Source organism: Pristiophorus japonicus, chromosome 7 (assembly GCF_044704955.1).
Source record: "Pristiophorus japonicus isolate sPriJap1 chromosome 7, sPriJap1.hap1, whole genome shotgun sequence".
NCBI classification, from domain to species: Eukaryota; Metazoa; Chordata; class Chondrichthyes; family Pristiophoridae; genus Pristiophorus; species Pristiophorus japonicus.
Window position 1 is genome coordinate 206959552 of NC_091983.1, and position 14066 is coordinate 206973617.

Genomic DNA, 14066 nt, shown 5'->3' on the forward strand with positions numbered 1-14066 from the left:
TAAAAAGGATATAGAGGCATGGAGAGGGTGCAGAGAAGACTTTCAAGGATGATACCAGAAATGTGAGGGTATATTTATCAGGAAAGAATGAACAGACTGAGTCTCCTCTTGATGGGTGACCTAATAGAGGTCTTTAAAATCACGAAAGGTTTTGATAGAGTAGATACAGAGTGAATGACTGGAATCTTCCCAGCCCTGTGAGTGCAAGTTTGGAGGTGGGTCTGCTGTCAAAATTACCCTGATTGACAGCAGTTCGGGATCCCGCTCTAAACCTACCTCCGTGTGAGTTTCTCAATTGTCAGGTCTGCGTGCCGACGCAAACCCGATGCCAGGCGACGGGCCAGTTCATTAACGTACTTAACAGATAGTTTAATGGTATTTAAAGGCAGGCACTTACAATTTTACCAACTTTTTGCCAGGTTTCCCGTCCCTCATGGAACTCGCCAGGTAAGTGGAGTTGGGTTCTGTGACTTTCTATAGCTTGTAAAGTTGATAGCTGCAGAAATGGTATAAAAGCTACCATTTCACATCTGTTCACTTTCCAATGTCAGAATCGGAAGCCTTCAGGATCTGGAAGGAAATTTTGAGCTGCATGCAGGTTGGAAGTCTTTGCAGTGAACTGTCTAATCACTGTCACATCCTTGGAACAACTCTCTCATAATTGGCAGATCACTTCTGTCATTTCAGCCTCAGCTGTCGTCTATTCCAGCTACGTCGATGCCCTGGAAAAGGACTCACCTTAGTCCTCATAATTCCACCACGATCAGCTCCAACACCAATATCACCAGGCACACTAGCATCACCAACAACACCAACCTTCTCTGCAATCATCTGATGCTGCCCAGGACACAGGGCGTCAGCACCCAACTACATTGCTGCCTGGGAGGCTAGAGATAGCCTCACCATGGTTACATTTACTTCACTTGATATTATGCACCCTGGCAGCCACATGATGTGCCAGGTTGGCACCACCCCACACCAACACCATAAAGCATCCCTGTAATGCCCAAGCCATTTTTTTTACACTCAGCACCATTGTGCAGGGTACCCTTATGTCTGAGCATTCACTACAACTCATTAAGGTGCACACCAATCTGTCCAAGAACACAAAGTGTTCAAAATAAAGATTTCAATGTTTGACAACACAATAACAGATTCTCTACATGAACATTGGCTGAAACCCAAGTGCCTAACCTTATGTGCTGTTAGTTGGTATGATTGGTCAAGGAATGATGGTGAGTGTGAGATAGGGAAGTGATAATCTAGATAGAAATGGATGGGTGGAGGTGCAAGGTAAGTTGGTGTGAGTAAGGATGTGCAGGAGTAGGGTAGGGAATGCAAAGTGATGGGGATGTGATGAGTGACATGGCAGGATGAGATATGAGTGTTGCTTTTCAGTAACGTTTCATGATCTACTGAGATTATTGAAAGGTTTGTGCCACTGCAGCCAGCTCCTCCAGACAACATTCCTGCTTGTGCCCTTCAGAGCAATGTGCAATCAGGCTGCGTTGGTCTCCTGGAGAGGTCTCTTCCGTCCATTGGAAGGGAAGAGCACCTCGCTTGCTGTGACTCCCTCCATAAGCATCTGGAGGGAGTTATGGGAGAGCCTGGTGCAGCCGTGCACCTTTGTGTAGTGTTTGTCAGTGTTTGCTACAGCTCACTGCTGCAAGACATTAACAGAAGAACTGTCAAAACAAAAGTTGGAAATGGTCCCTTTAAGAAAATCTGCAGATGACATCATCAAACCCGCTTCCAGTTAATTGGCCGGGAAACCTGCAGGCCAGGCTTAACAAACCCTAGCCACGGTAGATTGCTGTTACAGGGTGGGCTGCAGCTGGGAAAGCGTTCCCCACACACCATTGATCCACCCGCAACCAATTCGCACCCGTTGGCGAAATCACGGGTAATGTTTCCACTCGTGGGGAAGAGCAAAACTAGAGGCCATCAATATAGGCTAGTCACCAATAAATCAAATAGAGAATTCAGAAGAAACTTCTTTACCCAGAGTATGGTGAGAATGTGGAACTCGCTACCACAGGCAATGGTGAAGCAACAAGTACAGAAGCATTTAAGGGGCGTTTAGATAAGCATATAAGAGAGAAGGGAATACGAGTTATGCTGATAGAATTAGATGCGGAAAGAAGGAGTGGAGCATAAATGTCGGCATGGATTAGTTGAGCCAAATGACCTGTTTCTGTGCTGTATATCCTATATAAACATAGAATATACTGCACAGAAACAGGCCATTCGGCCCGACTAGTCTGTGCTGGTGTTTATACACCACATGAGCCTCCTCCCATTCCATTGTTCTCGTCTCAGTCTTTCAGCATATTTTCTGTTTTCTTTCATGTACTCATCTAGTTTCCTTTTGAATCATCTAAGCTATTTTCCTCAGCCACTTCCTAGTTCTGAAGTAATTTCATAAGTAGTCAGTGAAATTGACTGCCTTTTGATGTTTCAAACTTTAATTAAACTTTGATAGAAACTTCTTGTTACAACACTTTTCTCTGGTCCTAGCAGAAACTAGCCCCAGTTTTAACCTGGGGTGAGAGGTCAGTGTGGGGCTGGCGTGGCGAGCAACAGGCTTGCGACTCACCTGCATGAGTCCTGGGCCATTTCAACTTCCAGGCCTCGTTAACATAAACTAGACCCAACTCCCAACACAGCAGGGATCATGTGAGGCAGGCAGGCAGAAACTGGGTGACTCATCGTGACCGCCGTCGGGGACCCAAGGCAACAGTCTCCGGCAAGGTAAAGGAAGGTGGGACCGAGGCGATCCTGGGAAGGGGAAGGAATGCAAATTTTAGCCATTCTGATCTCTTTATAGTAGTCCTCTAATAGAATTACAGATGTAGAATAATTGTGAATTTACCAATTAATTTAACTTACCAGTTTTATGACCATAGACTAAACATACAGGCCCCGATTTGAATGGACAGCAATATAGGGAGTCTTGGGATGTGGAATCCCGGTCAATCTTGATGGCTGGGCCTCATTTAAATAGATTTTCTTGGAGTCCTGCTGAAACTGACTAAATCCTCTACCTGGCCGATGGGTTGGAGCAGAACTTTCTTTGGCAGGAGGCCGCAACAGGGAACTTACGGGAACAGCAAAGAATTGATAGGGGAGGGGGCTCTGGCCGCGATCAGTGGGGAGCTTTCTGGCCGTGATCAGTTGGGTGGGCTTTCTGGTCGTGATCAGGGATAGGGAAGGGGAAACCAGGGGCAAAGGAACCCTCAAGGCTTCCTTGTGAGACCTAGTGGGACGCTCCTGCTCATCTTAGCGCACAAGGAAACCTAAAATAAAAATATCTTGTTGGACCTCTTCTGGTGCACAATCCCCCTCCCAACAGGTCTGGTCTGACACAGAAGCCATCATTGCTCCCCCACTCAGACCTCCAACTAAAAATGCAGATCGAAACCGGATGACATAATTGGACCCGGTTCACATATTTAAAGAAGGACCCAGCTTCCATCCACCGAATGTCCCACTTACCTGCTCAAAAGAGCAGGTTAAGATTGGGACATGATGGAAAGGTAGTGGTATCAGAGCGGTTAAGTATTGGTCTCTTTTTAATCGCCCCTTAACTCCAACCACCGCCCCCCCGCCCCCCCACCCACATTCCCGTCCGGTTACCACTAGGTGGGAGGATTAAAATCGAGCCTTTAAGTTGTGCTTCCATGTCACTAATTATACTCATTTAGTCAAATTTTCACTCAAACGCTAAATCAATTAAATATATTTCAATATTGTAAAAATATTCTAATGTGTTCAGGTTACAGTTTGGAGTTATTTGATATTAAACTGCTGTTGTTATTAGTGCCCCTGACCTCGGGAATGTTTTTAACATTATCACCACAAAGTGTAATAAAATATGTGTGAGGCTGAAAGATTACTCAAAATAAATAGCTTGTACCGTCTGTTTTCAGCTCACAGGCGCTCTTAAAAGCCTCATAATACCCTGAACTTAATTGAATAAGTAATTGCATAATTAAAGAATCCTCTTGTCATGTCTCAAATAAAGCAATGTGACTGAGTACTGCAGACTTGAGTAAGTGTGACCTTAGTCTCTTTATTCTGACTCCAGAGTGCTGGCACAGCATGGGAGGCTTATATGCAGTGTCCCTTGGGACTCCGCAACAGATGCGCCCTCTGGTGGTGGTAAAATGCTGGTTACAAGGTGTTGCATACATAACATCACTCCCCCCGCCCCTCCCCAAAGTCAATAGTACACTTATTTACAGGATGAGACGATCTTTGGCTTTCCGCTCCCTAGTCTCGGTACAAACACAGGTGCAGGTGAGTTGGTTGGGCCTTCGCTGGTCTGCTGCGCAGCTGGCCTTCCTGGGCTGCAGGGGATGATGAGTTCATCTTCGTGGCCAACCGTGATGTCGGTTGCCACTTGTGTGTTTATCGGAGGGTCGAAGTTGGTAGTGTCCTCTTCAGATTGCTCGTGGCTGTCTGTGAATCGCAGTTTGGTTTGGTCCAAATGCTTTCTGCAAGTTAATCCATTTGCAAGTTTGACCTCAAACACCCTACTCCCATCTTTGGCTACGACAGTGCCAGCAAGTCATTTGGGACCATGTCTATAGTTGAGTACAAATACAGGGCCATTGACTTCAATATCGCGTGACAAATTTGCGCGATCATGGTACATGCTTTGTTGATGCCGCCTGTCCTCGACATAATCAAGGAGATCAGGGTGGACTAGAAAGAGCCTTGTTTGAAGTGTCCTTTTCATGAGCAGTTTGGCAGGGGGAGCCCCGGTGAGCGAGTGGAGTCTTGTGCAGTAGCTGAGCAGGACTCTGGACAAGCGGGTCTGCAGGGAGCCTTCCGACACGCGTTTCAAGCTTTGCTTAATAGTTTAGACTGCCCGTTCTGCCTAGCCGTTAGATGCAGGCTCGAACGGGGCAGATGTGACGTGCTTGATCCCATCGTGGGTCATGAATTCCTTGAATTCAGCGCTGGTGAAGCACGGCCCATTGTCGCTGACAAGGACATCAGGCAGGCCGTATGTGGCAGACATGGCTCGTAGGCTTTCGATGGTGGCAGTGGACGTGCTCACAGACATTATTACACACTCAAATCAATCCACTTTGAATAAGCATCCATAACAACCAAAAGCATTTTGCCTAAAAACGGGCCAGTGAAGTCCACGTGGATCCTCGACCACGGTTTAGAGGGGCATGACCACAAATTTAGCGGTGCCTCCCTGGGTGCATTGCTCAGTTGAGAGCAAGTGTTGCATTGGTGCACACAAGACTCCAAATCTTATTCGCTGCTGGGCCACCACACATGGAATCTGGCTATAGCTTTCATCATTACTATTCCTGGGTGGGTACTGTATAAGTCGCGTATGAACGTTTCCCTGCCTTTCTTAGGCAAAACCACGCGATTACCCCACAAAAGACAGTCCACCTGTATGGACATTTCGTCTTTGCACTGCTGGAACGGCTTGATCTTTTCACATATCTCCGTAGGGACATTGGACCAGCTCCCATAGAGGACATAGTTTTTTACAAGGGACAGTAAAGAATCCTGGCTGGTCCAGGTCCTGATCTGGCGGGTCATAACTGGTTTGTTTTCAAATGCATCCATCACCAAGAGCAAGTCTGCAGGCTGTGCCATTTCCACCCGGTGGTGGGCAATGGTAGCCGACTGAGAGCATCAGCGCAGTTCTCAGTGCCTGGTCTGTGGCGAATTACATAGTTATATGTAGACAGCGTGAGCGCCCATCTTTGGATGTGAGCGGAGGCATTGGTATTAATACCTCTGCTCTCTGAGAATAGTGATATGAGCGGCTTCTGGTTAGTTTCTAACTCGAACTTAAGCTCAAACAGATACTGGTGCATTTTTTTCACCCCGTAAATGCATGCCACAGCTTCTTTTTCAATCATCCTGTCGGCCCTTTTGGCCTTGGACAAACTCCTGGACGCATAAGCGACCGGTTGCAATGTTCCCGATTCGTTTGCTTGCTGTAACACATACACCGGACCCTGTACGAAGACGCATCACAAGCTAGCACTATACGTTTACATGGGTCATACAGAACAAGCAGTTTGTTGGAACATAACCGATTTCTGGCTTTCTCAAAAGCAGTCTCTTGTGATTTCCCCCATACCCAGTCATCTCCCTTGCATAGCAACACATGTAGAGATTCTAGCAAGGTGCTTAACCCGGGTAGGAAATTACCAAAATAATTGAGGAATCCCAGGAACGACCACAGCTCCTTGGCGTCGGTGGGTCTGATGCTGTCTGCCGCGATTCTTTTCCCTAAGAACTCGACCTTTGGTGTTTCAACCTGAGTCCCACATGATCTAGCTGACTTAGAATCTCTTCCAGGTTCTGCAAGTGTTCGATGGTGTCCCAACCTGTGATCAATATATCATCCTGGAAAATCACGGTGCGCGGAACCGACTTTAGCAGACTCTCCATATTCCTTTGAAAATCAGTCGCGGCCGATTGAATCGCAAATGGGCATCTATTGTAGATGAACAGACCTTTGTGCGTGTTGATGCAGGTGAGGCCTTTCGAAGATTCCGCCAGCTCCTGCGTCATGTAGGCCGAGGTCAGGTCCAACTTGGTGAACGTCTTCCCTCCTGCCAGAGTCGCAAATAAGTCGTCTGCCTTGGGTAGCGGGTACTGGTCCTGCAGCGAAAAACGGTTAATCGTTACTTTATTGTCCCCACAAATTCTGTGCCATCGTCCTTGAGAACCGGAACAATCGGACTGGCCCACTCGTTGAACTCCACCGGCGCGATGATGCTCTCTCGTTGCAGCCTATCCAGCACGATTTCCACTTTCTCTCGCATCATGTATGGCACCGCCCGTGCCTTGTGGTGGATGGGTCGTGTACCGGGAACCAAATGGATCTGCACCTTCGCCCCAGAGAAATTTTTGATACCTGGCTCAAACAACGACAGGAACTTGCTCAAAACCTGGGCACATGAGACGGACGAAAGCGCTCGGATGTCGTCCCAGTTCCAGCGGGTTTTCCCAGCCAGCTTTTGCCGAACAGTGTGGTGCCATCTCCTGGTACAATCCATAGTGGTAGTTCATGCACCGCTCCATCATAGGAGACTTTTACTGTTGCACTGCCAATTACAGGGATCAGCTCTTTAGTGTAAGTTCTCAGCTTGGTATGAATAGTGCTCAGCTTGGGCCTTTGTGCCTTGTTGCACCACAGCCTCTCGAAGGCCTTTTTGCTCATGATAGACTGACTCGCACCCGTGTCCAATTCCATGGATACTGGAATTCCGTTCAGTTCAACTTTTAACATAATCGGTGGACATTTCGTGGTGAAGGTGTGTACCCCGTATACTTCTGCCTCGGTTCGAGTCTCTACTTCAGTTTGATCCGCCATGGATCGGTCATCCTCTGCACATGGTGGTTTGCAGGGTTTGCAGATCATCTGCACATTTGCTGGAGGTATCCCATTGTTCCACAGCCTTTGCATGCATAGTGTTTGAAGTGGCATTGATGGGCTCGATGATCACCTCCGCAGTGCCAACAAGGTGTTAATTGCCTGACATTAACATTTGATGGCGGACTCTGAGTCATCTGAGGTCGTGCAGCTGCAGGCGTGTACGTTCTGCCATATGCATTCCTGCCTGAAAATGATGTTACTTTGTGTACAGTACTTGCCGATGCATCTTTATGTTGCGAAATTTGTTTGGTGTTATCGCAGGTGGACATAAATGCCTGGGCTATCGTTATGGCTTTGCTCAGGATCGGTGTTTCAACAGTCAATAGTTTGCGAAGGATAACCTCATGGCCAATGTCGAGCACAAAAAAGTCTCTTAGCATTTGCTCCAGGAATCCACCGAATTTTCAATGGTCTGCAAGGCGCCTTAGTTCGGCGACGTAGCTCACCACTTCCTGGCCTTCAGACCGTTGACATGTATAAAATCGATACCTTGCCATCAGAATGCTCTCCTTCGGATTTAGGTGCTCCCGGACGAGCATAGAGTTCTTCATACGATTTGGTTGTTGGTTTCACCGGAGCAAGAAGATTCTTCTTGCGGCCATAGGTTGTTGTCCCACAGACAGTGAGGAGGATCGCCCTTCGTTTGGCAGCGTTCTCATTCCCTTCCCGCTCGTTGGCTACGAAGTATTGCTCGAGTCGTTCCACGAAGGTTACCCAATCATCACCACCCTGATAATTTCTCCAGGATACCAACAGTTCTCTGCATTTTCGCGTGATGGTTCGTTATCTATTATTCATCGCCAGTTGTTATGTCTCAAATAAAGCAATGTGACTGAGTACTGTAGACTTGAGTAAGTGTGACTTGGTCTATTTATTCTGACTCCAGAATACTGGCACAGCATGGGAGGCCTGCTTATATGCAGTGTTCCCAAGGGCTTATGGGATCCCTTGGGACTCCCAACAGATGCGCGTTCTGGTGGCGGTAAAATAATGGTTACAAGGTATTGCATACATAACACCTTTAAAGCCCCAGTGTTAACTTGAGACGAGAGATCATCATGGTGCCGGCGAAGCGAGAGACAAGCTCGGCCCAGGCCATTTTAACTCCCGGACCTTATTAACATATAGTCCAGGTCCGACTCCACTCTGAACTCTGAGAATGACCAGGTGGCTAGAAGGCTGGAGTGATGCCAACCCACAGGAGGCTGCCACCGGAAATGCACAATATTGTTCCCCATCAGTCAGGTAAATGGATCAGGTCGGGCTCCAGATTATATTCAAAACCTTTTAAAACATGCCTCTTAGCATCCTTGCGCCCAAAATAGCCAGCTTAAGTGCCTCCTTGAAGCCCTGCAAACATAGCTGAAACTGGAATTGGTGATTAATTCAATCTGGGGCCTTGGCCAATTTTGTGGCCGGGGCCGGCTTATCGTACGATGTTTTCTCAACCAGCGCAAAAGATCGCGGCAACTCCATTTGCGCTAGACATAATTTGTGTTTGAAATTCCACAATTATTTGCGCTGGTTGGGCCAATTTCAGTCGAATTGCGCTGAAAAATACAGAGCAACCTAGCTGAAACTCCAGGCCTGTCTCCATCTTCTGATAATTCAAGTGAGAGTGCTAAAACTCGCCCTCTACTGGTATAGATGTGAATGTGACAGTTAAAGCAAAATGCTACTGCAAGGGCAACTGAGGAGTGGAAAAGTACTGCCTAAAGTTATCCATAATTGCAGGGTAATTTATCCTAAAACTATTTCTTTGCACTGTAAAACAAATATATACATCACAGAAAAATTAATACATACCAAATAAATGTGAAATAGATATCTTGTACTGTGAATCTATCTACCTAAAACAGAGTGATGACATAACACAATTCTGAGTCAATTTCCATTAGATTGGGAAAGCTGCGATAGAGTTAAACTTCCTTGTTCCCACTTTTTAAAAAAAACCTGATGCATTGCAATATTAGGATTAGCATGGCTCACTTAGTTTTTTTGTCACAAGGTTATGGGTTCGAGCCCCACTAGAGAGAGATTTGATCACATAATCTAGTCTGACGCTTCAGTGCTGTATTAAGGGAGGCTGCATTATTGCAAGTGCTGTCTTTCAGATGAGACATGAAATTGAAGAAGAGCAAGGAGTCTCCCATGTGTTCATGACCAATATACCTCAACCAACATAAAAATAGAATAACTAGTCATTTATCTAATTTTCTGTGTGCAAATTTTGGCTGCAATATTTGCCGACATAGCAACAGTAGTTCGGAATGGTATAAAGATATGAAAATGTTGCAAATTCCAGACGCCTATGCAGGGGGAAACCCATGCAGCAACAGTCAATTTTAAATTGGGCTCCCAATTGCACTGTGGGAGCCTGATTTAAATACAATAATTATGTTTCCCCCTCTCTACAACGGGACACTCGGACGCCCCGATATCCACCGTTATAAAAAAGGCAGCAGGTATATGCGCGGCATGTTGGGATCATGTTCCGCATATTTAACTCTTTGACCCCTTTGCCGTCCCACCCCATAACCTTCTCCTGCCTGTCGTGGGGTTAATATCGAGGGGAGTCAAAAACAACATAGTGGAACTCGAGCACATATTGTACTTGTTTAGTTCAGTGCAGAGATGCTAACTTTGAAAATATTAAATTCTAAGACATCTATGCCTTTAAAAATGGGTATTCCAAGGTGTTAGAAGCATCCTTGAGGGTCAGTACAGCAGAACTCTATAGGATACATGTATGGTTCAGTGGTCCAGAGGGCCTGCTATACAAATACAAGAGGTTAGTAAAAAGGTCCACTAAGACCAACAGAAAAAATATTCAAGAGCAGCAGAAGTGATCATTAAGGAGAAACAAAAGTAATTTGAAATTCCAGCAAAGAGAACAAGAGATAGATTTGGCAAATACCTGTTATGTGAAGAGAAATTCATTTCCAATATTAATTTAAAAGTAATAAAAAAATTATAGAGAAAACTTATAAATATGAAGGGACAGAGATACGACTATACTCACTCTAATCCTTTTGTTTTATTCATTCTGTGATGCGAGCTTCGTTGGCAATAAGAACATAAGAATTAGGAGCAGGACTAGGTCATTCGGCCCCTCGAGCCTGCTCCGTCATTCAATGAAATCAGGGCTGATGTTCTACCACAACTCCACTTTTCTGCACTATCCCTGTATCCCTTGATTCCCTTAATATCCAAAAATCTAACAATCTCTGTCTTGAATATACTCAAATACTGAGCCTCCACGGCCCTCTGGGGTAGAGAATTCCAAAGATTCATCACCCTCTGAGTGAAGATTCTTCTCCTCGTCTCAGTCCTAAATGGCCGACTCCTTGTTCTGAGACTGTGACCCCTGGTTTACACTCCCCAGCCAGAGGAAACATTCTCCCTGCATCTACCCTGTCAAACCCTGTAAGAATGTTGTATGTTTCAATGAGATTATCTCTCATTCTTCTAAACTCTAGAGAATATAGGTCTAGTCTACTCAATCTCTCCTCATCGGTCAATCCCCCCATCCCAGGAATCAGTCTGGTGAACCTTCTTTGCACTTCCTCCATGGCAGGTTTATCCTTCCTTTGGTAAGGAGACCAAAACTGTACACAATACTCCAGATGCAGTCTCACCAGGGCCTATATAATTGCAGTAAGTCACGTTTACTCTTATACTCAAATCCTCTTGTAATAAAGGCCAACATACCATTTGCTTTCTTAATTTCTTGCTGTACCTGCATTTAACTTTCAGTGATTCGTGTGCAAGGACACGCAGGTCCCTCTGAACACTAACATTTCCCAATCTCTCATTGTTTAAAAAATAATCTGCTTTTCTATTTTTCCTACCAAGGTGGATAATTTCACATTTCTCCACATTATATTCTATTTGCCATGTTCTTACCCACTCACTTAGCCTGACTACATCCCCTTGAAGCCTCTTTGCTTCCTCCTCACAACTTATATTCCCACCTAGCTTTGTATCATCAGCAAACATGGATATATCACATTTGGTCCCCTCATCCAAATCATTGATATAGAAATTGACCTGTTTATTCCTAATCTTTGTTTTCTATCCATTAACCAATCCTCAATCCATACTGGTATATTACACCCAATCCCATGAGCCCTAATTGTGTTCAATAACTTCTTGTGTGGCACCTTATCGAATGTCTTCTGAAAATTCAAATACACCAATCCACTGTTTCCCCCTCTTAACTATTCTGCTAGATACAACCTCAAAAAACTCTTAACAGATTTGTCAAACATAATTTCCCTTTCATAAATCTGTGTTGACTCTGCCCAATTCTATTATTATTTTCCAAGTGCCCTATTACCACATCCTTAATAATAGATTCTAGAATTTTCCCTACGACTGATGTCAGGCTAACTGTGTTTGTAGTTACTCGTTTTCTCTCTCCCTCCTTTCCTAAATAGCGGGGTTATATTTGCTACCTTCCAATATGTGAGAACCGTTCTAGTATCTATGGAATTTTGGAAGATGACAACCAATGCATCCACTATCTCTATAGCCACTTATTTCAAAACCCTAGGATGTAGGCCATTAGGTCCAGGGAAATTATTGGCTTTCAGTCCCATTAATTTTTCCAGTACTTTTTTTTACTAAGACTAATTTTTTTCAGTTCCTCATTCTCGCTAGACCCTTGGTACTCCACTATTTCTGGGAGGATTTTAGTGTCTTCTTCCGTGAAGACAGACAAAAGTATTTGTTTAATTTCTTTGCCACTTCCTTATTCCCCATTATAATTTCTCCTATCTCGGCCTGCAGGGGAACCACATTTAAGTTTTTTAATCTTTACCTTTTTACATACCTACAGAAGCTTCTACAGTCTGTTTTTATATCTCTTGCTAGTTTACTCTCATTCTATTTTCCCTTTCATTATCAATTTCTTGATCCTCCTTTGCTGAATTCTAAAATTCTCCCAATCTTCAGGCTTACTGCTTTTTTTGACAACATTATAAGCCTCTTCCTTTGATCTAATACTATCTTTAACTTCACTTGTTAGCCATGATTGGATCCCATTTCTTGTAGGGTTTTTGTGCCTTAAAGGAATGTTTGTTGTAAATTATGTATTCTTTAAATGCTAGCCATTGCTCATCTACCATCATACCTTTTAATGTTTCCCAATTTACTGTAGCCAACTCTCCCCTCATGCCTACAGTTTCCTTTGTTTAGATTTAAGATCCTAATTTCAGATTTAACTAAATTATTTTCTAGCTTAATGTAAAATTCTATTATATTATGGTCACTCTTCCCTAAAGGCCCCATTACTACAAGGTTATTAATGAACCCTTTCTCATTGCACAATGCTAGATCTAAAATAGCCTGTTCTCTAGTTGGTTCCTCAACATACTGATCTAGAAAACCATCTTGTATACATTCCATGAATTCGTCCTCCACATTATTACAGGTGCAGCATCCTGAATCCGGAAACCTCGGGACCAAGACCGTTCCGCATTTTGCATTTTTCCGGACTTTGGAACGTCTTTTTGACGTCACAAATCCGAAAACACCCGAGCCCAGGTTTGGGTATTTCCGGCTTTCAGAACGTCAGAAAGGGGGGAGGGGGGAGGGAGGAGGGGGGGGGCGGCGGTGTTCGCCGAGGAGGAGCTGATCGAGCGAGGCCCTGCCGCTGAGGACGTGTTCGGGCGGGGCCCCACCGAGGAGGAGCTGATCGGGTGAGGCCCTGCCGCCGAGGAGGAGCTGATCGAGCGAGGCCCTGCCGCCGAGGTGTTCGGGCGGGGCCCTGCCGAGGAGGAGCTGATCGAGCGAGGCCCTGCCGCCGAGGACGTGTTCGGGCGGGGCCCCACCGAGGAGGAGCTGATCGAGCGAGGCCCTGCCGCCGAGGAGGAGCTGATCGAGCGAGGCCCTGCCGCCGAGGTGTTCGGGCGGGGCCCTGCCGAGGAGGAGCTGATCGAGCGAGGCCCTGCCGCCGAGGTGTTCGGGCGGGGCCCTGCCGAGGAGGAGCTGATCGAGCGAGGCCCTGCCGCCGAGGACGTGTTCGGGCGGGGCCCCACCGAGGAGGAGCTGATCGAGCGAGGCCCTGCCGCCGAGGAGGAGCTGATCGAGCGGGGCCCCACCGAGGAGGAGCTGATCGAGCGAGGCCCTGCCGCCGAGGACGTGTTCGGGCGGGGCCCCACCGAGCAGGAGCTGATCGAGCGAGGCCCTGCCGCCGAGGACGTGTTCGGGCGGGGCCCCACCGAGCAGGAGCTGATCGAGCGAGGCCCTGCCACCGAGGAGGAGCTGATCGAGCGTGGCCTTGCCGCCGAGGAGGAGCTGATCGGGCGAGGCCCTGCCGCCGAGGAGGAGCTGATCGAGCGAGGCCCCACCGAGGAGGAGCTGATCGAGCGGGGCCCTGCCGCCGAGGAGGAGCTGATCGGGCGAGGCCCTGCCGCCGAGGAGGAGCTGATCGAGCGAGGCCCCACCGAGGAGGAGCTGATCGAGCGAGGCCCCACCGAGGAGGAGCTGATCGAGCGAGGCCCCACCGAGGAGTAGCTGATCGAGCGGGGCCCCACCGAGGAGGAGCTGATCGAGCGAGGCTCTGCCGCCGAGGAGGAGCTGATCGAGCGAGGCCCCACCGAGGAGGAGCTGATCAAGCGAGGCCCCACCAAGGAGG

The 14066-nt window shown here is 46.8% G+C and overlaps 1 protein-coding gene across 1 annotated transcript in view; it reads left to right on the forward strand.

Annotated features, from left to right (window-relative positions):
- The window catches only part of LOC139267427 (regulator of microtubule dynamics protein 2), a 218729-nt gene that overhangs the window by 117735 nt on the left and 86928 nt on the right, over positions 1-14066 (forward strand). The window lies entirely within an intron of this gene.